The following is a 27,552-nucleotide window of genomic DNA, read 5'->3' as shown; positions in this document are numbered from 1 at the left end:
TCCCTAGTTGCACGTTATAGTTGTTTTCAAACGTAAAAGCTCCTACATTCCCCATCCATTCAGAAAGGGAAAACATAATATTTTGTGTAGGGTTACCTGTATTGGCATGCCTCGAAGTGTGCGCCGTTCCTGTAGGTCCATGAATGTCAGTACTGTTATCATTTCCACAAGTTTGGATACGCTGTCCTGTTTGTGAAGCAGTAACTCTTTCAAACCTCAGGCTAGTTTCAACGCCTGTGTTCGGAGCGTTCAACTCTGGTAAATGGAACGGTTGGCTCACTGGAATACTCGGCGTACCACTTACTACACCAGAAAAAGTCCTACCCAAGTTCAAACCGATGTCCGCTCCTGGATTCGTGCTGTTTGACTCAGAGTTACATTGAGGTTGACCCGCAGGAATAGTCGATGTACTACTTCCTGAACCAGGTCTCGATGACGTGCTGAATGCTGGTAAATTAAGCCCTACATTCGATTTTTCATGCTGAATTAAGTCCATTCGGACATTAAGGAGATCGATCTTTTTTGACAAGTTGGCTAGAAGGTTAACAATGTCCACATTTCCAGTGTTATTGCTGTCTGCGGTAGTAGCGAAAATGTTTGGTGCGTCCGGTGGAGACGGGGATCCCGATGCCATAGATTCAAACCAAATAACCAACGAAAAAGGCAACAAACTATTGAAACAGCAAGGCAAGCGGAGTTCCGAGTTCACACCAATAACACCCACAGTCCAGTAGTCCTTAACGCAGTTTTATTCCTTAAAAACAAACAAAAGCGTTTTCGCTACGGACTCGTAGCTTCATCAGAGGTTAATGCAAACAATTAGTACAATGAAAAAGGAATCCTTTTAACAAGCATAGGCTCTGATTATAGGAAGTGACGAAATTTCAATTAATTACTCTTTCCTCTAACCACCTTTTAACATGAAAAAGATCCGAAAAAAACATGTTTGAATTTGAGGACTTCACAAAAGAATGTACCTTTTTAAAACAACTATTTGTGAATAGGGGTTATCCAGTCAACTTGGTTGACGACCTAATACGGGAAGTTAGTCAAAAAAGACTAAATGGTTTTTACAAGCCTCTTCTTAACCGAGATCCTCCTATTTCTAATCAAACGGAAAATTTGGTAAATTTAAGTGTAGAAATAACAGAGGTAGTGAATGTAGATGAGCATATTGCAACACCTTTCAATTTAAGTTTTGTCACAACTTTTAACATGGATTCAGATGTGATTAGGTCGATAATAGTGAAAAATTGGCAAATTATTTCTGATTCGCCTGTACTTCTGGAAAAATTTGGTTCTCGTCCTAATATAACTTATAGGAGAGCAAGCAATTTAAAAGAGATCCTACAAAGGAAAGCTAAAAGTGACTTATTTTGTAGACAAAAAGGAACATTTAAATGTGAAGCTTGCAACTATTGTAAATATATAAAAGTTGGCAATTCATTTAGTATTAGAAATAAAAATATAAAATCCATCACAAAATTAATTGTCAAACCACTTCAGTGGTATATATTGCTTTCTGCGAATGTTGCACAGCGTTTTATGTAGGTAAAACGGACCGAAAGGTCCGTGAAAGAATATATGAGCATACCTACGCAATTAGAAAAAACAAAGAAGAAAACGCATTAGCAAAACACACTTGTGCACACCCTGGACATACGTTTTTATTTATGGGAATTGACCATGTCCCGGGTGACATCAGGGGTGGTCCAACATCTCTCATTTTAGAAAACCGGGAGCTTGAATGGCAACTGATTTTAGATGCCTTCAAGTCTCCCGGTTTAAATGAAAATTGTAATATAACCCCAGTACTAAAACTACGCAGTTATTTACGATAGTGATACTTTAAAGCAGTACATATGGGTTACTAAATACTTATGGATAAAAATATTTCTTAAACATGAATATGTTTTTAAAAAAACAAGTAGTTTTATCCTCTTTTTTGAGAAATGAGCTTATATTATTTTTTAGAATTTTTTAGAATTTAATTCGGTTAAATTTATGTTAAGTCTAGATGTGTATTTATTTTTAAATATGATTAATAGTGACAGATTGGATATGAATGCACTAGTATCATTTAATGAAATGGTACATTAGGAGTATAAAAGTTGCTAATTTTATAATTTCACAAACAGGATAATGAGTGTTAGTAACTTATTTTCGTTACTATTATTACACATCAACTGAATTTTAAAAACTTCTTGAGTGTTGTATGTTTGATGCTATATTTCAATGTATTGCAACTAATTCAAACATGTTTTTTCGGATCTTTTTCATGTTAAAAGGTGGTTAGAGGAAAGAGTAATTAATTGAAATTTCGTCACTTCCTATAATCAGAGCCTATGCTTGTTAAAAGGATTCCTTTTTCATTGTACTAATTGTTTGCATTAACCTCTGATGAAGCTACGAGTCCGTAGCGAAAACGCTTTTGTTTGTTTTTAAGGAATAAAACTGCGTTAAGGACTACTGGACTGTGGGTGTTATTGGTGTGAACTCGAGACACTATAAACACACAAGTGGTAAACCCAGGAAAAGTATATGTGTGTAGTGCCTGTTTTAAAAAAGCCATGTAAATAAATCAAAATGCCATTCAGATGGTAACACAACTCGATGGAAGACTACAAACCATGAGTTGATATAAAATATACAAAATACATCTATGAGTATACCTTGGAAATGTATGCTTAACATTGTTATGTTGTTATCAGAACCATCTGATAATAGTAGCAGTGTTAGTAGCCGAAGGAGAGGTTATCATTGGGTCTGGTCTTAACCAGGTCCAGCCAGCATCTGAAGCCCATGATGTAAATTTTCATGCCAAAGCCTCGTCTCCACAACAAACATCGAACTGCACGACGAGGCTTAAATACAAAACAAGAAGGAATTGATGGACGACTGTTTTACCATCCCTTCTCCCCCTATTCAAGCATTGGAGATCCTTTACAATACAGGCAAAGATTTCAAAATTTACAATTTTTCTCAGTTTGCTTTTTCCCATCCTTTGGTGGACATTTTGGCTAAAGGGTTATCTTTTGTACCCTCTAGTCGGGCTAGTGTTGGGAGGTCGATTTTGGACCTGAAATTATTTGTGAGAAAGTTGAATTTGACATTATTGTTGGGTAATTCACAAAGGCCCAAGAACTTTTTTCACATACCCAGCACTTTCAACCCACCTCTTTTACCAACCGTTGGAGTTTTCGAACAACTGTGCGATCTTGATATCCGCCACCTCCTTAATTCATGGCGACCAGACCAATTTAATGTCACCAGAGAGGAGAAGGGCCTGTTGGAAGCTCTCAAGTCTGCACCGGTTAGACTGATGCAGCCTAAGGGAGGTGGATTGGTAGCTATGGACTTGGATGACTATAATGACAAGATGTTGGCCATCTTGGCCTCTAATACTTATCATGAAGTCTCTAAGAATGAGTTAAATGTAAATACGAGCCGTATCCAGTCATTTTTTGAGGAGATGTTCATCAATGGCTTAATTGATGTGGATATATATAATTATATTATTGTTGTATCACCTAAGATACCGGTTTTGTTTGGGAACCCCAAGATACACAAGAATATATATGATCCACCTATGCAGCAACTAGTTAGCGCTAGCGGGAGTATAACCTATGCAACCGCTAAGGTGGTGGACAATATTCTCAAGAAGTACGTGTATCGTGTTCCACATATTTCGAGAGATTCTTGGGCTTTTCTAGAAAAGGTGGGTTCTGTCCCATTCAATGCTGATAGTTGCCTTTTGACGATCAATGTGGTTGGTCTATATTCATCTATTCCCCACCTCGTGGTAGTCGAGTGGATTCAATTGGAATTGGGCTTCCATCATGCTCCGACAGAAGAGATCTCACTGGTCAGTGAGTTATTGGATATTATTCTCACTTGCAACTTTTTCTCATTCAACAACCGGTGGTTCAATCAATTGGTTGGTGTTCCCATGGGATCACCTTGCGGAGCCAGCATGGTGAATTTAGTAATGGCCCATTGGGAGAGGGTGTTCATTTTATGCAATTTCCTAGTCCAAGAGAAAGTGTCACTATACACTAGGTTCTTGGATGATATTTTTATCATTCTCAATGGTTCACAAGATGATGCAAATAGCTCGGTGACTTTTTTTAATGGTTCTACCGAATTCTTGAAATTTACATCTAATTTTGCAACTGATAAGATAGCCTATTTGGATGTAGAAATTGAGAAAGATAGGACCATGAATCACTTCGTGGCTAATATACATCGGAAGCCGACATTTTCAAATTCATACCTACACTTCGACAGTGAACATCCAATCCACCAAAAGAGGGCTATCGTGAAGGGCCAATTTGTTCGAGTGACCCGCATGATTTCAGAAGATAAAAAATTTTATGACGAGTGCAGGTTTATCGCTGACATGTTTGTTTGTAGAGGGTATCCTGCAGATTTCGTCACAGATTTAAGCTTGGAAGTGCAAGGTAAGAGGGCCAATGGTCATTTTAGCCCCATTTTGAGGAACTTGAACAGTGGGTCATCAGGCTTGCCTCGTCCTGCTCGTGAGTCCGATAACTTCAACTATAATTTTATAATTACTTACAACTTGGACACAACTGACATTGTGTCCATCATAAGGAAGAATTGGTGTTTATTAACCACTGAGTCAACAGGAGTACCTGGGCTGGCATTGTACCCTAAGGTCACTTTCAGGAGGGGCCTTAACATCAAAAATATTTTGGAGTCTAAAATATCTGGTTCCTCCCCCAGATCTGGGATGTACAAGTGTAACATGTGCAGGTACTGTAGATATGTTAAAGCAAGCACAACCTTTTCCATTAAGGACAAGAAGTTTCTTATTCAAGGAAGATTCAATTGTGCTAGCAATCGGGTGGTGTATTTGGCCCAGTGTTCTGTTTGCCCAGGCTTCTATGTTGGCAAGACCAACAGGAAGCTACAAGAACGGTTATACGAACACTTATATGCCATCAAGAAGGGGAAAGTAGACAATGCTCTGGCTAAACACATTCTAGACAACCCAGGTCATAAATTTTCATTTTTGGTGATTGACCAACTTTGTGATGGAGGCACAGGGGGTCCTGATTCTCTGAGACTTGAATGCAAGGAGTTGATGTGGCAACTCAAATTGGAAGCTTACCACCTACCTGGACTAAACAGCATGCTTTCTATTAGTTGCTTTCTTAAACTGAGAAGCCTAGTTAGGTGAAGCTTCTTAGACTGATTTAATCCCCTTGGGAATGACCACCTTTTTAGCTATTTTATGGGGATTGTTTCTTTCTTCGTTTTTTGATTGTTAAAATGGTTTAGTGCTACTTTGTTATTATTGGTTTTATTTTTTAATGTCTTTATCAATGGTTACATTGTGGTCCACTATTTTAAGCGGGGGATGTGTAGTTTGATCGTTCATCAGAATAGTCTTTTATGTAAGGGACGTCAGCCTCCTAGTACACACAATATACAATCAATATATAATATATAACTTACTTTTTTTTTTCTTTTGCTATTGACACTGCTACTATTATCAGATGGTTCATTTCCAAGGTTTACTCATAGATGTATTTTGTATATTTTATATCAACTCATGGTTTGTAGTCTTCCATCGAGTTGTGTTACCATCTGAATGGCATTTTGATTTATTTACATTGCTTTTTTAAAACAGGCGCTACACACATATACTTTTCCTGGGTTTACTACTTGTTCATAGGTTCATAGGATCATAGGTTTATACTAGGCTATCTGCCCTAAGGCATTTATAAGCCTAGCCCAAATTTTTGTGGCTTACGCCACCCCTTATATGAAAATGCCCATTAGTTTGTTGTGCCTCTGTCCAGCAGTGACACAGAGATGATTCCCGGGATAAACCTACGATCTCCCATCCACAGGTCAAGATTTCTCTTGAACAGAGACAGCGGGGTGCTCTGCCTCACATGGACCAGGATTTTATTCCACAGCATAGGGAGTCTCTGAGTGATAAATCTATCCCTCCAGCATGTCCTATTTATATCCGTGCTAAGGTTTAAGTCGCTTGCTCTAGTGGTTTTGGTGGATTTGGATTTTTTGAGGTGGAGCATGTCCATTAATTCTGGGTTGGACATGGCCTTGTATGTCAGGCACATGTCACCTCTGAGCAAACAGTATGCAACTGAATAGAGCTGGAGTTTCTTCAATCTGGCAGCATATGACAGATTTTGGAGTCCCTTTATCCTTTTGGTGAGGAACTTTTGGGGTCTCTCCAATTGCTGCAGATGTCGGGTGTGATACATCCTGAATGGGGCATTGTACTCGATCATTGGTCTGATAAGTGAAGAGTACAGGGGAACAATGACCTCACTAGATCTGGATGTGAATCCCTTCATGATCAGGTGGGCAATGTAGAAGGTCTTTCTAACCACTTTAGCAATGTGAGTGTCAAAAGAAAGGCCACTGTCAACCTGGGTCCCCAGGTCCCTGATAACCTCTTCTGTGCTTAGTGGATTGCCACCTATATGGTAGCTTGGGGTTACCTTGTTTTTCCCGAAGGGTATGACTATACATTTTTTGGCGTTTAACTTCAGGCCATGGCTCTGGCACCAGCTATCTGTTTCCGTGAGTCCCTTCTGAAGGATATCCGTGTCCGATGCACTTTCCACTATGGCGCCCAGTTTGCAGTCGTCTGCAAACTTTGTCAGCCAAAGTCCTCCCATGTTGGCCTGTACTTCTAGGAAGTAGATGCCGAACAATAGGGGGCCAAGGACCGAGCCCTGTGGGACACCGCTTGTGACCGGCTTGGAGTCTGACATAGCGCCAGCAACTCTAACCCTGTGGGTTCTGTCCTTAAGCCAGTTTGCAACCCATCTTGTGACATATGGGTTTACATTTAAGCTGGTAAGTTTTTCTACAATACCCGAGTGGGGTATTGTATCGAAGGCCTTTGCAAGGTCAAGGTAGGCTGTATGGACTGCCTTTCCCTCATCAATGGCCTTGGTGACTGTTTCGAAGAAGTCGACCACGTTCAAAAGGCATGATCTGCCCTTGACAAAGCCAAACTGGGTTGGGTCCAATGTCTGCAAGTCCCCTATATCTTTGTTTATGAGCTCCATTATGATCCTCTCCATAGCTTTGCAGACTAGACTTGCTAAGCTTATGGGGCGGTAATTACCAGGGTCCGTAGAGGCACCGCCTTTGTGGTGTGTGACCACAGTTGCCGTACGCCACTCCTTGGGCACGTATCCTGTGGTAAGGCTGAGATTAAACAGCTGCCTTATGTGCGGGTTTAATTCCTCATTTAGCTCGTGTAGCACACAGCCGGGGACACCATCCGGTCCCATTGATGCTGTGTTTTTAGCTTTAGAGAGAGCAGCTTTCACCTGCGCATTTGAGATGACTGGGAGGCTACACTCTGCTGGGATAGTTATCTCTCCTTTAGGGGGGGGGAGGGGGGTGAAGTTTGCACTGAACCTGTCTGCTAGTATGTTGGCAATGTCTGTGGGTTCAGTGATTTTTGTATCATTTTGGACTAAATCTGAGCATATCTGGGAGTTTCCACCCAGGTTCCTAACATAGCTGAAAAAGGCCTTATGATTGTCCTTTGAATCCATGGCAATTTTTCTCTCAAAATTGGCCTTAGTTGATTTTATGAGTGCTAGTATTTTTTTACTAATAATGATCAGGGGTGACTTCCCTTTTATGGATTTTGTTCTATCATGTAATAGCTTTCTCCTCTTATTGTAAAGTTTGTTAATGGCTGGGGTCCACCAGACTGGATGCTTGCCCTTTGTGGAAAGAGTCTTGGTTTTATTTGGGATTGCCTGATCCATGCAGTCCTGGAGGTGTTCATAGAAGGCATTTGTAAGGTCTTCCGCAGCTTGGGTTGTGGTTTCCACTGGCTCAGGGGCCTTGAAGGATATCACACCAGTCTTGAGTAGTGTGAAGTTTGCTTTAGAGAAGTTCTTCACTGTGGTCTTCTTTGTTTGGGGTGGGGGCGGGATGTGGATTTCCAGTGAGATTAGTTGATGATCAGATCTCACCAATGAGGGATATACTTCCGGTGTGGAGCATTTTGTCCCCATGTTTGTGATAATGAGATCTAGTATATTTGCTCCTCTCGTGGGAACAGTGACTAGCTGTTCCATGGCATTTGAATTTATGAACTCCAGGAACCATTGGGCTAGAAAGTTAGGGCTTGAGTAATGTTCCCAGTCTATATTCGGGTAGTTGAAGTCACCCAATATGATGGTGTTTGGAGATACATTTATACCCTCCAGTGTCTTCAGGAAGGCTGTGTGGGGTGCCTGAGTTTGAGAGGGTGGCCTGTAGCATGCTACAATTTGTAGAGCAGTTTTGCCTATGGTTAGTTGCACCTGGATGGTTTCTGAAGCTTCGTGCATTGCCACCAACCTGGAGGTGTGGGTATCCTTTATGAATATGGATACACCCCTCCTTTTGTGGTGTGGTCCGGGTTTTGGGGCCGGAACGCATGATATGAGGTAAAACCTAATAGTGCCAGGGTGCTCTCAGGAGCCTTGAACCAGGTTTCAGTTACAGCACAGACATCGATGTTCTCCATACTGAGAAGGGCCTCGAGTGCGTGCATTTTGAGATTTAGACTTCTGGCATTGAGCAGCATTACCCTCAGTTTCTTCCCATTTTTGTTTTCTAGGGTGGTAGGTTTAGAATTTGAGCCTTGCCTAAAAAACGCACTATGGGGGTGGCAAGAGCCTTAGCCAATATCCGGAATCCCAGGGGTGACAGGTGCAAGCCACCCCTTGTGAAGCAGCGTGGCTTGTCAAGCATGTCATCCCAGGCAGACAGACACTGGATCCCCTTTGAATGACACCAGACACTAAGCCAATTGTTAAAGCTGATCATCTTGTCTCTATATTGTGGCATCATTCTTGGTGAAGGAAGGATACTGCTCAGGGTCAGGGTCATACCTGCCTGGGCTACATAATCAGAGAGCTCCTCTATGTCTCTTTTCATTTAGTCCAGGGAGGTACATCTCAGGTCGTTCACACCAGCATGGACAATGACTGTGTCATATTTGTACTTGCCGTGGAGTGACCAGAGTGCTTGTGTTATGTGGCGGATTCTAGCCCGATAGGCAGCTTACTGTGACCCTCTCCTTGTTCAGCCTGGTGAGTGGGACGTCAGTGTGTCTGACTATGGAGTCACCTATGACAAGTATGTTTGGTGTTGTATTTGGCCTTAAGGGCTGTGACTGCTTTGCACACTGCTTTTGTGGTTTATGTGTTGCTTGTGGGGTGTCTTGAGGTAGCAGTTGTTTGGTTGTCTGCTTTGGAGGCCTCTGCTGTTTAGGTAAATTTTTACTCAGAGCCTCCGAGTATGTCTTTGTGTGTTTATGTGTTTGATTCAGTGGTGTGGTAGCATTATGTGAGGCTGGTTTTGTGGTGTGTGTAGTTGCCTTCTCCTCCTGTCTGGTCTTGCCAGTCCTGAGTTGAGAGAGCTCAGCCTCCAGTTTGGCTAAATAGCTGCATCTCTCGCAAGTATTTGTGTTATGTGGGAGGAGGAGAGGGTTGTCTGTGTACATGAGGCAGTTATAACATTGCCTCAAGATTCCCAGATTCACCAGCTGGACCGGAGAGGAGATTGACAACTGACCTTTGGACATGCTAGAATAATATTGGGAATTCCTTAATAATTGAAAACAAGGGCCAGTGGGGAGTGAGGGTGTAGTGCTTTTAATTTTATGTTTTGTTATGTTATGTTTATGTAATTGTGTGTTTATAGTGTCTACCAGATATTTAAGTTTGTATACATGCTATGTTGGTGGCGTAAATTCAGAGTATTAGTTTGATTACAAATATTCAGGGCTGGTCATGTTGATCTTATACAAATGGCGATGCACAGTTTTTCTGTGGTTAAGTTTTTTTAAGTGTATTGATGTGCAATTTTCAGGTGTGTCCACAAGGGGGAGTGTTTGAGTGGAGTTATGATGCTTAAATAATGGGACAGATGTATTGTTCTTTGTTTTTAGTTTGCTTACTGAAGAAGTTGGTGCAGAGCGCCAACAAAAAGCTTGGTTTTAAGCTTAATAAAATTCCTGTTTGGTATTTTCGTTTATTGGCGTTCTTTACAGACATTTTTTGGATTATTAGGAGTCCTGAACATAACCTCTGGATTACTAGGAGCTTTATAGAGGTGCAGCAACCTACAACGGTGGTATTCATCAGTTTGTGTGTTGGTTATACCATTTAAAGGACTGTTGACATCTTCCCCATGGCATTAATTTATAGAGACAGTTAATGGCATCTGCCTTACATGAACCATGTTAAACTATACAGCCCAAACCAGTCATCTGTACAGCTGTATATGGAATATCCAGATGTTTGCAACCTATAATTTTTCTGTGTCACCCAACAATGGGCATTATTGGGAAATCATTGCCAAATATAACACAGCTACTGTAGTGATAGGCATGTCAGCATCAGACTTTGTACCTATCTGAAACATCATGCTGATGCAAAGTCTGTTACTCTATCATTTGTCCGGGTTTGTAAGAGCAATATATGAGACCAGTCACTAGTTTGGGTGGTTTATCCCACCATTCATGAAGGCATTCCCAAGGTTACTTGTTGTAAGAGGTAGTAAGTTATGTCCCAGGCATATAATCTCTGTGGTGCATGTAATGTGTAAGTAGCACTATAGTACATACAAGTTGATAAGTAGGGTTACTAATCTGTCTATTGGCAACTGTGTATGTGTTTCTGTATGCATATCCCCTGTGTCTGTCTTTACTGTGTGTATGCGATGGTTATACCTTTTTGAGTGCCTCTTCCACCCTGTTAATTCCTCCATTGCCAACCTAGTTGCAGCCCCTACATATTTCATCCACCTTACAAGTACAGTTACACACTTTCTAACACAAAGGTACTGTGGTGCATACAATAGTCATATCACTGTGTATTCTACACAGATAGATAGGTAGGTCATCTAATATGAGAATTGTAAACTCTGTGTGCATGTGGGTTTCAATGCATGTCCCCATGCAGCAGTGTGTGTGTGTTTCAGATGTCTCTACCATGTTAAGGGCCTCTGAACCCACCATTGACAATCCTAACAACCCCTGCAATTGTCACACACTTGAATAGTAGTGGCAGTCAATGCATCACTACATTACCTCTGTGGAGTTGGTGTTATGTATCCAGCACTATCATTTGTAAAACTGGGCAGGTAGAGGTTTGGCTATCATCAAGGGCAGATCATGAGAGAGTGTGTGTGTGTGTGTGTGTGTGTTTGTATTTATGTATGTACATACATCCCCTTGCAGCAGTCTACCTGTGTTATAGCCACCAGCATACCTCCCAACCACTCAAAGAAAGACATCTGGTTAAAGTCATATGGGAAGCTGGGTCAAGCAGCAAACATTGAGCACACCCATTCACATATCGCTGTGACACACATAGAAAATAGATAGCAGAACAGGTCATGCATTTGAATTCACTTTCCAAAGGGTATGTGTTGTTACATGACAATAACCGTCATTATTCTGCATTGTCAGTCTCATGATTTTCCAAAACATTGGCTAGAGTACTACAAGTTCATGGCAGATGGAAAGACGTTATGTGTCAAACATCAGGACAATCTGAAGACATATGCAGAGGTCAGAGGTATGGCCACCATCTATGCCATACCCCCCAAGCTCTTAGAGCAAGAAATGTTTACAAAGCCATAAATAAAGATGTGACAAAGGCCACATAATAGGGACCCTTATTAAATATTGCTCCTACAAACTAATAAAGGTGATAGAATAACAGGTATTGCATTAGCATGGATATTCTGAAGGGTATGAAGTCTGCAACTCAAATGTCTGTCATTATTTTTTGACATCAACCCTCAATGATTTGGCAACTATTTGCCAGAAAAACACAGGTTTATGAGAAAATGGACCAAAAATATGATGCAAGAATCTGGACATTCTGTGGAAATCTAAATAGTTGAGATGCATGTCTGTACCACCCTGCAGGTTGCAGTCCATGTTTGGCAAGGTGTGATTTATGACAACTGAAACAGTGAAAAGAGGTCCCAAGAGTGTAGGACAAGAAACATGTCATACAGTTCTGTACTGATAGCAGAGAAGAGTTATTGCACATCAGAAGCACCTTAATATTATGAGAAATAATGTAAGCTGAGGTAATGTCACACAATGAAGGTGTCATAGTAGGAAACCAAATGAAGTCTTGTGTGTTGCACTTGCCGTGGGCATGCTATGTCTTGCCACCTGTCACATTACTATAAGTTGCATCCCACACTTCACATTTGATAAAGTCACACATACATTGTGTGTTACCTATGTGTGTGCAATATGTAGAAAAGTGAAGGCCCTGTGACTACCTGGTGACCCCAGTAATCCACATGTATATAGGCATGAATAATAATTTGCACCACCCACATATGTAGGTACAGCCTAAGGCTGTGTCAAGTGTAAGTAATTTTCAGTCCCTCATTGAGCCACATATTGCTGTTAACACACTGCAATGGGCCATTCAATGTGTACAGAATGCTGTCAAGGTCTTAGGCTCCAGCTGAATGCACAAAACAGTGTCAGCATGCCATATGGCAAGGACATGTCCTCAATATTTCCTACATCAGCACCAGCCTCGTAGACACACAGAGTGTGGTGATAGACCTGAGTAAACTGTATGCCAACATAGTTGAATTCAGGCAACAAGTATTGGCAGTTGTCAGGAACTGCTTGTATGTGGTTCACCACATAGGTAAAGGGACCACATCCATCCAAAAGGTGGACATTATCTCTAAATAGTCCTCAGTCAGTACAGCAATACATAAGCAGCACAACTGATCTGCTATGCAGCTATGCAGACATCTGCAGCATCTGTTAAGGCTATGTTAACACCCACAAAGGTCAGGTATGGCCCGCAACACCTGTTCCACACAGACTGCCTCTAGTCTGTACTCGCCCAGTGGTTAGTGGTCATGTTGTCCACAGGTGTCTATGGCATGCCAAGATGGCAATGTTGTGCTCAGCCCTTCAACAGCTGCCCCATGTACAAGACTATGACTCTGTGTGCACTACCAGCATGAGAGGCCAGACTCACATATGAGATAGCAGACACACATGCTGGTGATTGTCAGGTTTGGCTAACACAGGCTGACCTGTGTCAAGAATACACTCCTCAAACCTGTCAAACACAGTACCATGCATACCCTCATCAAGTGCTTCAAGGCTGAGTGGATGTGAAAGAAATGGCAGGGGCAAAAGGTGTCGATAATTGAATCTGTTGGGGTTAATGTATTGACTAGGCTTGTAAGGGACCTAGTGTCAGTACTCAAGTAACTTCCTGTGTATATATGAGCCTGTGGTACTACATAACACCCAGTTGGGATTTATGAAGTCTAGCTTGCTCTGTCAAGGGGTATGTATGCTAGGTCACACTGTCTTCCCCCATTGTACCTCACACACTGTTGTATGCATACACATCTGGTAAACATGTACATATACAGCTGTACCTTGGCTATAAAAAGGTCACTGTGTTTCCACTTCACCATACTCATCTTCCGTAATGTCAGCAGGCCCACAGCCTGCCGACACACAGACACCTGGAACACAAACAAAATACAGTATGTGAGACTACAGTCAGTCATCAGTACTAACAGCAATAATGCATCATGGCTAAAAAGGTACATACACTTAGATGTGTACCCATGACAATTGCCAGCAGACAGAACCTTACACAACATTATATTACTACCTTATACTATATTCATCCTGTGCATCAGACCCATATTAGCATGTCCCTGCATCAATGATATAGATAACAGGGATGTAGCACAGGTATCATCTCATGCACAGGGTGTGGTGTGGGTTTGCCAGAGGCCTAGGCTGGGCCATATGATTGGCATTGTGTGTGTGTGTGTGTGTGTGTGTGTGTGTGTGTGTGTGTGTGTGTGTGTGTGTGTGTGTGTGTGTGTGTGTGTTTGGCGGGGTGGTGTTCAACTGGGCCATGCAGAGGAGATGTGTGTGTCTGTTGGTGACCTGCCTGTGATAGAGATGTATGAGTTTTTGTATGCACACAGTCAAGCCATGTGATTGCCCTACACAGAGGTATGTTGGACAGCCATGGACCGTAAATGGCAGGATGTACAGTTCACTGTCTCTGGCCACAGACATGGGAAGTGGTTCTGCCAGGAGCCTCACTGGCACCACCAGGCCCAAGGCCAGATTCAGTACTACTCCCCGATGGTGACTGCAGTCTGCTGGATCTGTGTCCCTGACAGGACAAGCCAGGACCATGTGCCCATGGTCTGCTTCATTGTGATGTAGACAGCACCCTCCCTTTGGTAGTGCTAGTGTTACTGCCACTACAGGAGTCTGAATGTGCATGGCCAAGTGGGCTCTTAGCTGATCTTATTGCTGATCTATGTCTATGTGGCCGACGCCCTACTCCCATCACATGCTCAAGCACAGACATTGCATTGAGCAATGACATTGTCTCACCCACTGTCTATCACTGACATTAGCAAAATAACATATGGCATCACCAGTGCCGTGAAGGTTGTCACACATGGCAGGAATTCATGACCCTGAGTATCTGGTGTAGCATTCAGAACATGCCTGTGCCTCCATGATGGACAGATACATGCCTCAGGTGACACTTGCTGTGACACCTCTGACAGGGGCTGGATGGTCAGCAGTCCTCTTTTGAGCAATCTTGTCCACTGGCCTGTGTGGGACCACACCTGCTCCCTGGCTATGGCTAGTGTCTACACTCACATTTGCCATAATCACCACACTAGCCTGTTCCATGCCACCATCCTCCAACTGTCCATTATCTGTTACTGCTGGAGACTGGGTATGTATGGCTATACTGACTGTGTGTTGGAACATTGTGGGTGAAAGTGGGATGCCAACTAATGGCACAGATTCAGCCCCCAACAACCCCCACCTGTGCCTTACTATGACCACCATCATCATCATAGTATGCTAAGATACTGACATCAGGTTGTGAGGGGAGAGACCCCAATCCCTACGTTCACATTTGAGGGGAAGACAACATATGTAAATTAATACCTGCACTATAATGTTTGCTGACACACACACACGCACACACACGCACACACACACACACACACACACACACACACACACACACACACACACAGTCACAGACGCATACAGGTGAGGTGGCACAAAGGCATTATGCAGACCACACAATTTCTGAATGATGACATGCATGACACACAATCAGACCACAACCGACACACTCTGGACAGGCCCTCAACAACATGCAGTGCAGCTATGTCTACTTAATGTTGCTACTAATATAAACCTCTGAGATACATGACTGGTAGTATGTGATGGACCTTCGCCTAACACACACTGCACCTGTGTACACAATATTGATGGACCCCTGTATAGCTCAATGGCAACACCTACAGAAACATATGCACCAATATGTTACAGCTCCTGTAAATAGGCTCCTGTGATGACCACTATGATGCACTGCAGTTAACCCCACCACAAGTGAACATGCATATATTGCAATATGGCTAAGAGTAACAGTTTTGTGCATGGAAAAATGCATGCCCTTAACATGTCTAGGGTATTGGTGAGCCACAACAAGACATTTCCATACTCATTGGCTTCAGGCAGCTGTTCCCCAGACAGACCAGAGGGACCTATGTAGTCTTGGGGGAGAGGTATTGTCATCACACTCTGATGCATTTCTGAACATGTACAGTACAAGCTCTGATACTACACAATTTGCTGTCATTCACAATAGATGTGCACTTGTGTGCATTACAAAACTCCACTCTCAAATGCAGTTTGACCTGACATATGCATCCAGATACTCCAATGATGCCAATATGAATGATACAGTATTGAGGTGATGTCTATTGGGGCCTTACCTGGATGGTCCTCACCTGTTGACTGTATGCCACACACCTCCAGGACATGTCTTGATATTGTGTCTTGTGGTGCGGTGGCTTCCCCAAGGTTGGTGAATAACTCCTATGTTGGTGTCAGTGGGGCTTGCATAGCAGGCCCCCCACCTGTGGCTGTATGGTCCCTGGTCATAGCTGCAGCCCTTTGCCAGTTCCCTATCAAAGCACACACACACACACACACACACACACACACACACACACACACACACACACACACACACACACACGCACACACAGAGACAAACAAAACTACCTGGTGAGTGACCCCTGGACTAGCCTTCTTGGCAGCCTGGATATGTGTCACACACAATTACTCTGTGGTGGAATGGGCACCCTGTCCACATCAGGCAGAGTAGCTACCTACACCTTTGCAGGTGTAACATTATCAACTAAATGGTTAATGGCACATACACCCTTGGGATACCACTTGTCCCTCTTGGATGGGGACACCAGCTGCTGCCTTGCATACACATGGGCTAACATGTGACTTAGGGATATGGCTGCTCAGGGGCCACAGCCTAGTAACCCGGTATGGTACCAGGAATACCATAAGTGGCCTGTCTGCTGTGACAGACTGTGTTTTTATGTGTCCACACATACTGCCATCGACTGCTGGATGTTCCATATGGGCAGCGTTACAGTACCATGGCTTCCAGCCTACATCCCACAAATAGGTGAGTGCTCCTACAGGTGAATGTGGACATTCCAGAAACATCTGAGCTATATAATAACTGAGATCAGTACATATGTGTTGAAGGGTGACCTCCTCATAGATATCTGAAATCTGCAGCACCCAGATGTTTCTGGAATCTGTACATGTGCCTGAAAGATGTAGACCTCCCACCAGACAAATGTGTATTTCTGTGCACCAGTTGAAAAATACATGATGCTTGTCCACATAGTTTGGGGAATGTGTCTGTGGCATGCGAGATCCCTGGGAGCACAGTGATAGTACCTGGGTATCTGGTACTGTAGCCATTTCCTTACATTATATGCTCAGTGTGTATGCACTGCTGCTGATCCAGTGCCAGCATCCACTCACTACTACTACTACCTATAACTTGCTGTCCTGCTGCAGGGGTCACCAAGTATGCTAGCCATAGGTGTGGGGCAGTCAGATACAGGTGTGGAGTACACACTTACCTAGGCAGAGTATGTCAGAAATGGTCAGAGAGACCTGGACAATCTGTGAAATAATCCTGTATGACACTGTCAGACTGAGAGGGACTCAATAACCATACATGATGTGATATGCCATCTGGATCAACCAGGACATACTGTCAATGTGATATCCCTGCACTGACCCAATCATCAGGGAGCCTAAATACTCATCACTACCACCACTGAGGGTTATACACAATGGCAGCATGACAAGTACATGCACATTAAAGTACAATTACCCTTCAGAGCACACAGAGGTCACAGTCAGTGGGGATCAATTCTCCTTCTCATTCCACATCTCAATAACACTCCACACTGGCACACATTGAGGTCAACATCTCAGCAGAGCAGTCAATCCAAAACATCCATCAGCCTCTCTGTCCAACCAATACTTCGGGTCCCTGGCCAAGTAGCTGACACACACACACACTTTGCTATTTGAGTTTTGACTCTCACACACACACTCAAATACACACACACACACACACACACACACACACACACACACACACACACACACACACACACTCCTGGTAAAGTCTGGCACACCTTTGCTACCTATGAGCCCTTCAACCCAGACTTTAAAGTAGTTCTGACTGCCACAATCCATCTCTTTAACAGCTAATGTATGGCCCTCAGCAAAGGGTGACAAATCCTACTGTGTGATGAATCTCTTAGCAAAATGGTAAGTGTGACCAAGATGAGGTCTACTGGAGTGAGCTATACAGTGTCGCCAAGTGCATATGCAAGTACTCTAAGACCTGATTTAGTGCTATACAGACCAGAAACAATGACAAGGTTTAACTATATGTGATAATAACTAATAAAGGAACAAGAGAATACTGAGTACTCTATCAATGCAGTAACTACACAGTTCAGGTGCACATGGATTCATTTAAGACAGCATTGCAGAACAGTCTACAATACATACAGGATACATGTAAAGTACTAGGTGCATAGGTTCATAGGATAATACTAGGCTTTTGGCCCGGATGCCCTCATAAGCCTAGCCCAGATTTTTGCCCATGTCCCTTCTAAGTCAGCACCTGTTTACCCTGTCCACAGGTGGGATCCCAGGGGTGTCTTTTCTGTTTCCCATGCAGTTATACAGCTTCTTCTTAAAGAGGGCTAGAGAGGTACTCTGCTAGACATGGGGAGGGAGTGTATTTTACAGACACTGTATTGTTTTGGGCACAAATCTATCCCTCTAATAGGTACTAGTCATGTCACAGACCAGGTGAGGGCCTTGCATGTGGATTGCATGAGTGGGGGTTGTCTTATGGATATGCAGAAACTCCACCAAGGCTGGTTTGGAAATGGCCTTGTATGCCAGACACAGGTCACCTATGATCAGTGTGTATGAGACCGAGAAGAGGGACAGGGCTTTCAACCTATTTGTATAGGATAGGTGTTGCAGACCCTGGATTTTCCTGGTCAGGGACATCTGTGGTCTCTGCAACTGCTGCATGTGCTTGACAAAGTACATGCCAAAGGAGCCATTGTACTTGGTAATGGGTCTGAAAAAGGAGGAGTACAGGGATGTTATAGCCTCCTGGTTCCTGGATGACATACCCTTATTTGTGAGGTGCGTCATGTAGACAGCCTTCTGTACAATGGTGCCAACGTGGTGGGAAACTGTCAGGTTGCTATCAACCTTGTGCACAGGTCATCTCATGCCTGATTGCATGCTTAATACATTGTTATTACTGTCATAATTAGTGTGGATGATATCTACCACAGCAGGGATAATGATGCATTTCCTGGCATTCACTTTGAGGCAATTCATCTGGCACCAGTCATTAATTTGAGTAAGGGCCTCTTGGAGGATGCTCACATCACCAGGGGAATGTAATACAGTGGCCAGCTTGCAGTCATCTGTAGATCTGGTCATCCACAGACCACTGGTTTTGTCTTGCACCTCAAAAAAGTATATCTCAAACACTAAAGGCCCCAGACTGTTCCTTGGGGGTACACCACTCTTTAAGGGTCTACTACTAGAGGTGGCTTTCACCACTTTGACTGAGTGGGTACTACCGTTCAGCCAGTTAGCTACCCATCTGATAACATACAAGCATTTTGAGGTCGCCGATGTCCCTGTTTATAAAGTCCTTGATAATCTCTTCCATGGCCTTGCAGATCAGGCTAGATAGGCTGGTGTGCATATCACTGGCTGTGTTAGTGGATGCTCCACCTTTGTGTAGGGGATGACAGTGGCTGTCCTCTTTGCAGATGGGATGACACTGGTGCTCAGGCTTTGGTTGACTACAGTGTGTAATGGTGCTGAGAGCCCATGCCTGTGTTCATGTAGGATGCAGCCAGGGATGTTTTCAGGTCAAATGGAGACTTCAGTTCATTGCCTTTGAGAGGGCATTATGGACCTGTTCCCTTATGATGAGGGAAGAGGGCAGGTGCTGTGCATGTCCTTGTTTAATGATGGGGGGACAGGGGGTGAGGTTTTCACTTACCTGTCTGCAGCAGGTTGGCTATATCTATGGTGTATGTGTATGTGGTGTTATTGACCACCAGTACAGAGCAGATTTGGGAGTTGCCTCTGAGATTGCAGACATATGTGTAGAAGGCCTTGTGATTAGTCTTGGTGTATGTGTCCAATTTGCACTCAAAAAGTAGCCTTAGAATAACTCACTTGTGACCGTATTTGCTTGTTCAGACAAAGGTGAGATTGCTTCCAGTTTGGCACCTGATCCTTCTTGGCCCTGTACAGCATATATTTCCACCTATTGTGGAGTTTGTGTATTGCTGCTGTCCACCACAGAGGTTTACTCTACCTCAAGGGAGATGATTTTGTCCAGTCAGGTATTGCTAAATCCATACAGTTATGTAGGTGCTCATATAGTTTTTGGGTGTAGGCTTGGACATAACTGCTTGTTCCAAATGAAGGGATGATAACTGTGAAACTACTTATACCTGCTCTGAGGAGATTATAGTCATGTTTTGGAAAAGTATTTTTGTTTGACCCTGACAAGAGGGGGTCAGGGGAGATGGTGACCTCAAAAGTGATGGCTTTAGGGTCAGATCTTACCAAGGACAATGACACTGTAGGAGTTCTACAGTGGCTACTCATATTGATTAGGACCAGGTACAGGATATTTCCTCCTGTCTTAGGGGTGTTGACCAGCTGATCCAATGCATTCTCTTTATCAAGGCCAAGGAATCTTTGTGCATTCATGTTCAGGTAGAATAGTTCATGCACACTGTGGTTGGGTAGTTAAAGTTACCCAGGATCAGGGTAAAGGGTTAAATCTTGACAGATTCAAGTAAGTCCACATAGGTGTAGTTTGTGTCCAGAGTCATGTTTGGAGGTCTGTAGCTAGCTATGATTTGAATAGGTGTTTTATAAACAGTTAACTGCACTTGGCGTGTCTCCTGTGCATCATACCAACCAGCCTGGAGGTGTGTATGTGAATGATAAAGTTTGTAACTCCACCTCCTTTGGCTTTGCACCCCTCCATTTGGGGTCTGAAAGTATGGTAGGATGAGTAACCTGGCAAGGTTAGTGTGCTTTCCACAGCTTCAAACCAGGTTTCAGTGACTGCACAAATGTCAGCATCCTCTAGGACAAGGAATGCTTGCAATGACTTTAGTTTCATGCTAAGACTCCTAGCATTTAGTAGCATTACCTTTACATTACATTTATAATAAGCTTTCATGCTGGTAATTTTCTGCTCATGACTTTGCCTGAAAAAGCATTATGGGAAGGCAAGTGCCTTTGCCAGAAGCCTAAAGCCCAGGGGAGACGGATGAAGGCCATTTCTGGCAAAGCATTGTGGTCTGTTAATCATGTACTGTCATGTGACTGAGACAGCAAGGATTCTAGGTTCTTAATGTGATTGTATCTCTCACATATTGTTTCCTAGGTGGTAGTAGCACAGAGTTGTCTGTGTACATAACGTAGTGGCTACACTGTGTCAGGATGCCCATATCAACTGAACTAGCATGGGAAAGTGCAGGAAATTTTCCATCCATGTTTATCAGCATCTGTGGAAGACATGTCAGGGATAGTAGAGTGGGTACTATCTGAGGATAGCAGCTATAGGTGTGAGCATGGCTGGATAACATCAAGACAGTACCTGCAGGCGAGGGCCTCCCTCACACAGGGGTGCTGGTAATGGAAAGAAATGCAACTGAGATACCTCTCAAAGGATTAAAATGGCACAAAAGTACAATGCCATGCACATACTGTGTTTAAATACCACAACAACAAAGGTAAAATAGGAACACTGGGAGTGACCAATCAACCCTTGTTCCTGAGCTCTTAGCTCAACATCCTATGGCAGACCAGTGCCAACTAGTTCACTTACTCCCAGTAAGTGCAGGCAGGCCGTGGACAACACTAGATGGCATAGCAGGAAACACAAGAATCACACAAACAGATGTGAATGCAGCAAAGCCTCTAACCAGACTATTGTAAAGACATTTAAAATCTTTTTAGGTCAGTGCAACACAGGTGAACAGATACACACTTTAATATGACAATAGCAAACAAGAGCAAATTAATTTAAACAGATTAACCAGTTAACCAATAGTAAAGTTCAGAATACAGCCCTGTTCTAGCATTCTTCAATCACACGTCTAATTGCACACTCCTGCCTCTAGGGTGCAGGGGAACCCTCTCCAAAAAGATGGCCTGGATTAGTGTTCAAGTTATACAAACAGCTATATTCAGCAGGTGAGCATGTAGTGTATGCTGCAACAAAAAAGGCATACCAATGTCACAAAAACATAGTTCAAATGAACAGTCACCATGAGCCTTTAACCAGCAATTTCTAGCTCAGAAGGGCATAATCTAGCCTCTCCTCCCACAACAGTGCAGACCACAAACCTTCTTCATGTAAAACAACTGGCCTGAAGCCCATGTACTTAAACACACAGCCTTAGCATAATAGATTACATCAGTCTACAAACAAGCAGTAATAAATGCAGCAGAATAAGTGCAATTGAGTCATTGTAAGAACAGGCAGTAAAAGCAAATTGAAGTAATACAGTTGGAATAGACAGAAATACAGTAAAATGTTTTTTGTTATAGGTTACGTGGGAAGGGATGAAACACAATACTTTCTGGTTGAGAAATGAAGGGGGGTGGGTGGGCCAAATAGGTTCATAGGTAGGTATTAAACTATCTGCCCAAGGGCATTTATAAGCCTAGCCAGAGTGTGTCAGCTTTCATCACCCCATTGATTAATTAACTGATCCTCTGTCAAGCAGAGCCAATGAAGTAATCCCAGGGGTGTATTTTCTGTTATCCATCCACTTGTCAAGGTTTCTCTTGAAGAGTGTTAGTGAGTGACTTGGATTTCTTTAGGTGGAGCATGTCCATAAATTCTGAGTTGGACATGGCTTTGTAAGTCAGGCAGAGATCACCTCTGAGTAAGCGATATGCCACTGAGTACAGCCGGAGTTTTTTCAGTCGGGCTGCATAGGACATATGCTTGAGACCAGTAATCCTCTTGGTGAGGTACTTTTGTGGTCTTTTCAGCTGTTGGAAGTGTCTTGTGAGGTACATCCGAAATGGGGCATTGTACTCTATGATGGGTCTAATGAGTGACAAGTAGAGGGGCACTATAACCTCTTTATTTCTAGATGCGAACCATTTAGTAATTAGTTGGGCCACATAGAAGGATTTCCTAACTACATTGGCAATATGATTGTCAAAGGAGAGATTACTATATACCTGGGTCCTGAGATCTCTTATTACCTCTTCTGTATTAAGGGGGCTGCCACCTATGTGGTAATTCATGGGTGTTTTGTTTTTCCCAAACAGGATGACTATGCATTTTTTGGCATTTAGCTTGAGGCCATGACTTTGACTCCAGGTGTCCATCTCAGTAAGGCCCTTTTGGAGAATGCCAGTGTCAGCCGGAGAGTCAGTTATGGCTCCCAGTTTGCAGTCATTGGTGAACTTGGTTAGCCATAGTCCTCCTGTATTTGCCTGTATGTCTGAGAAGTATATGCCGGACAGTAGGGGTCCCAGGACCGAGCCTTGCAGGACACCACTTGTGACTGGTTTAGAGTCGGACCTGGAGTCCACTATACTTACCATGTGAGTTCTGTCTGTAAGCCAGTTGGCAACCCATCTCGTGACGTAGGGGTTTATGTTCAGGCTGGTGAGTTTTTCTGTAATACCAGAGTGGGGAATGGTGTCAAAAGCTTTGGTGAGGTCAAGGTAGGCTGTGTGAACCACCTTTCCCTCATCTATGGCCTTGGTGACTGTCTCAAAGAAGTCAACCAGGTTTAGTAGGCATGATCTGCCCTTAACAAAGCTGAACTGTCAAGTGTTTGGAGGCTCCCAATGTCTTTGTTAAAGAGTTCCATGATGATGCACTCCATAGCCTTGCAGACCAGGCTAGTCATGCTTATGGGGTGATAGTTACCAGGGTCAGTTGTGGCCCATCTTTTGTGGAGAGGAATAACCATTGCTGTGCGCCATTCTATGGGCAAGTAGCCTGTGGAGAGGCTGAGGTTGAGCAGCGTGTTTAGGTGGGTGGTTAGTTCTGTAGTTCGTGCAAGACGCAGCCTGGGACACCATCTGGTCCCATTGACACTGTGTTTTTGGCTTTTGAAAGGGCTGTTTTCACCTGTGCATCTGTGATTTTTGGGACACTACACTTTTCTGGTATTGTTGTGGGCCCTTTTGGAGGTGAGAGGGAGGTGAAGTTTGCACTTAATTTATCTGCCAGGATGTTGGCAATATCAGTAGGTTCAGTATATTTTGTGTTATTTTGCACTAGTTCAGTGCATATCTGTGAGTTGCCACTTAGATTCTTACATAGCTAAAGAAGGCTTTGTGTTATGTTTTGAATCCTTGGCTATTTGTCTTTCGAAGTTAGCCTTGGATAATTTCATGAGGGACCTCAGTTTTTTTACTGATACTGATCAGGGATGTCTTTCCTTCTTGGACTTTGTTTTTTTTTTCTGAACTAGTTTCCTCTTTATATTGTATAGCCTGTTTATTGCAGGGGGTCCACCAAACTGGTTTCCTTCTCTTAGAGGAGAGAGTCTTGGTTTTGCTAGGGATGGCATGATCCATGCATCCTTGCAGGTGCTCATAGAGGCTCTGTTTACTCAGTAGGATAAGCTGATGAAATACAACTTGGAGGTGTGTTCAAAGTGAGATTTGTAGTAGGGGTGGCCAAGTCATAAGCCAAGAAATATTTGAACACAACAAGAGGGAACCCTTACAACTCCAACAGAACAGAAAACTTTTAACAAAACAAATGCAATACTGGAATAAGATACAAAATAGGTGTGACCAATGGTTAACTAAAGAGCTTCAAATCAACATTAAATGCAGATATGACTGATAAACTGAGCACTGCACAACACAGAAACACTACAGCTAACTACAGATGTTTGTAATTAAGACAGCAATGCTATGTCTCAGCTACTCATACTACTTAACTGCTGCTATTCACGTTTCAAAGGAATTTTTTGGTAACCTTTGCTAACAGACCTTAGCCAAGGACTGTTAAAAGTACAACAGAACAGAATACCTATAACCAAACAAATGTAATACTACAATAACATACAAAATACAAGTCATCAAAGTTTAAATACTGAGCTTCAAATCTAAATTACATGCAGAGATGACTGATACTCAGAGCAACGCAGACCACACAATCATCACAGATATACCACATTGCCATATATATATGTAAACAACGTCACATTTGCTTAGTTTCTATACAACATGCAAAGCTGTTTGTGTGTAACAGGTCTGAAAGTAATAATCCACATTAATGCTGCATTATCTCATATTACATCAGTGTTTCTCACCTGCCTTCATTTCATAGGCTAACAGCACAGGCTAACAGAAAATAACATATTTCTCTGCATCAGATGTACATATCTGTCTGATGTGTGTGTAGCACTGGAAGTCATAACAGTTAAACATTTTTCCAATTTCAACTTAGTAATTATAATCAACCTAGTAATTCTTTATGTTTCAAGGTGATACAACAACCTGTAGCTGTAGACATTTATGTCTGTTTGATGCACTGAAACTAAGATAACACATTTGTAAAACAAATACAGATTATTTACTTGATGTTTTGCAACTCATGTCTGTATGTTTGAGGCTTCCAGCTTCTACTATTAATACATACATGCGCACAGGTAATATATGCATTTCTTTTCTTTGTCAGTATGGCATACTGTGTTTACACTCTTGCAGCTCTGTCATACCTCTCAACCTGTTAGTGCAAGACATCTAGACAAAGGCACAAATAAATGGGGAACAAAGGCCCAAAAATAGTGACACTTTATAAATATTGCTGTAACACACATAGACAGTTGATAGCAAAATAGGTTTTGCATTCACAGGAATACTCTGAAGGATATCACATCTGACATTCAAATGTATGCCATTGTGTTATGACTTCAGTCTTTAATGATTTGCCATTGATTTGTCAGACAAAGCAAAACTGTATGAGAAAATGGCTACAAATATGAGGCAGATATGTGGTCAATCTGCAAAACTCTAGACAGTTGCAAGGTATGAGCTCAGTACATAACATACAGTTCAGCACACACTTCTGCACCAGTTGTTTACTATACACATAACCTATATTAGGTCTCTTAAATTTGTAAGACAAGCATATGTATCATAGTAATATTCACAAGTGACATATGAATATTTACATCATCCCAGGTAGCTGGCCTGGCAGTGTCATAGTCAGTAATGTACAATAGACACTCCAGTGGTAGTCATGTGTGAGCTGACCTTTGCTGGGATGACTCAGTGGCAAGATCTGTGATCTATGTCACTGCAAACAGAGTCATCAGGGATGGCCATAGGTACTGGACAGCAACATGTCAGTCCAGCAAGTCTTGTTGAATCCTATTGTTTAACTTCGTATTTCCCATGATTGCATCCCTCCATCAGCATTCTATTACATGCTTAATTGTTTGACATAACTGTTATGGTGCTGTAGTGTTTTCTCAGAGAAATCCACAAGTGTTGCTTTCCGTATTTGCAGCCTGTCTTTCCAGTAAAAGGTTCAGACCTGTTTTGCATAGGTAGCAGCTTACCTTTTGTAGGTAATGCTCATGTGCAGGTGATGGCCTGTGCACAAGTCGGCATCTTACACTTGCTAATTGCATCCAGAACAACTATGTTGTCTTTCCATTAACCAATGGTATGGTAACACAGTGCTATAATTAACTCCTTCATGTGGGCCTTTGCCCTTTTCCTTGCATGTGAGGAGGACATTATGGAGGTGTGAGAGCTACAGCATCACAGAGTGTAGGGGGAAATACTGTCCACTATTTGGATTGATGTTCTATGTCCACAGTTTTGCATTCTATGTCTGCATACATGCCAACCTCTTAGCACAAGAAGTGTTGAGAAAGCAAAACAAAATGACGGACAAAGTTCTAAAATTAGGGATAGATTGTAAGTATTGCTGTTATACAGTTAGAAACTTTCCAGGTAACAGGGCTTGTTTGGACATGCATTTCCTGCATGATTTGAAGTCTGAAACTGATATGCATATGACATATCTCCCAACTGTCCAGATTTTTGCAGAATGTCCAGAAATGTGGCTCTTATTTTTGGTCTGTTCCTCATGCATAATTTTGTTTTAGCAAATCACTAGGATGATCTGAGGATTGAAGTCACTAAATGATGACATCCATTTGTATTTCAGACTTCATATCCTTCAGAAAATAAATGTATGTTAAAACAAACCATGTCACTCCAGCAAGTTTGTTTAAGTTTATGCCACCAATATTTAAAATACTTCCCTATTTTGCACCTCCATCCCCTAATTATGTCAGGCTTTGTCCAGATTTCTTGCACTAAGAGGTTCAGTGGTATGGTATACCATTATTTAGTCACTTCATTCCTGATATCATACCAGTGATTTAGCAGAATCCCAGAAATGTTATGAGGAAGATGCCATAAATATGAGGCCAAAACCTGGGCATTCTGTGGAAATCTGAACAGCTGAGAGTTATGTATGTCTGGCCATTGTTAACAGACTTTCAAGATTGTGTAGCAGTGTAGTGTGTAAATGTTTGCTGGACTGAGTAGGGAGAGGGGCAGATGTGAGTGTCATAGATCCTTTTCTATCTGACCGTGCATGCTGCTACAGTTACTGGTGGTCTATCAGCTGTGTATGTTTGTAGGGTCAGACTGAGACATGTCCCTTTAAACCTCACTATTCCAAGTGCAGTGTGATGCGGGACAGTATATATAGGAGTAGTGTGTGACTGGTAATCAGGATATGTTAGTTGAAACAGTCGTTGTACTGTAGAGGTCAGTTGGCTTACTGATATATTGCTTTGACTATAGTGCAAATGGTTTTGGGTAGACAGTTTCTCACCAATGTCTGTTTTTCCCTACAGTTACATCCCTGTAGTGCATGATATATCTGCAAATGCATCAGCAATTCCTCAGAGCTGATTTGGTGTAGTGTTGTGTTCCTCTGACTATAGTTCAGAAGGTACTGGGTGAAATGCTTTGCACCTCTG

The sequence above is a fragment of the Protopterus annectens genome, chromosome 4.part0, assembly GCF_019279795.1.
Source record: "Protopterus annectens isolate FY-2018-M chromosome 4.part0, PAN1.0, whole genome shotgun sequence".
NCBI classification, from domain to species: Eukaryota; Metazoa; Chordata; order Ceratodontiformes; family Protopteridae; genus Protopterus; species Protopterus annectens.
The sequence above is the reverse complement of the archived record's forward strand: the minus strand, read 5'-3'. Positions refer to the sequence as shown.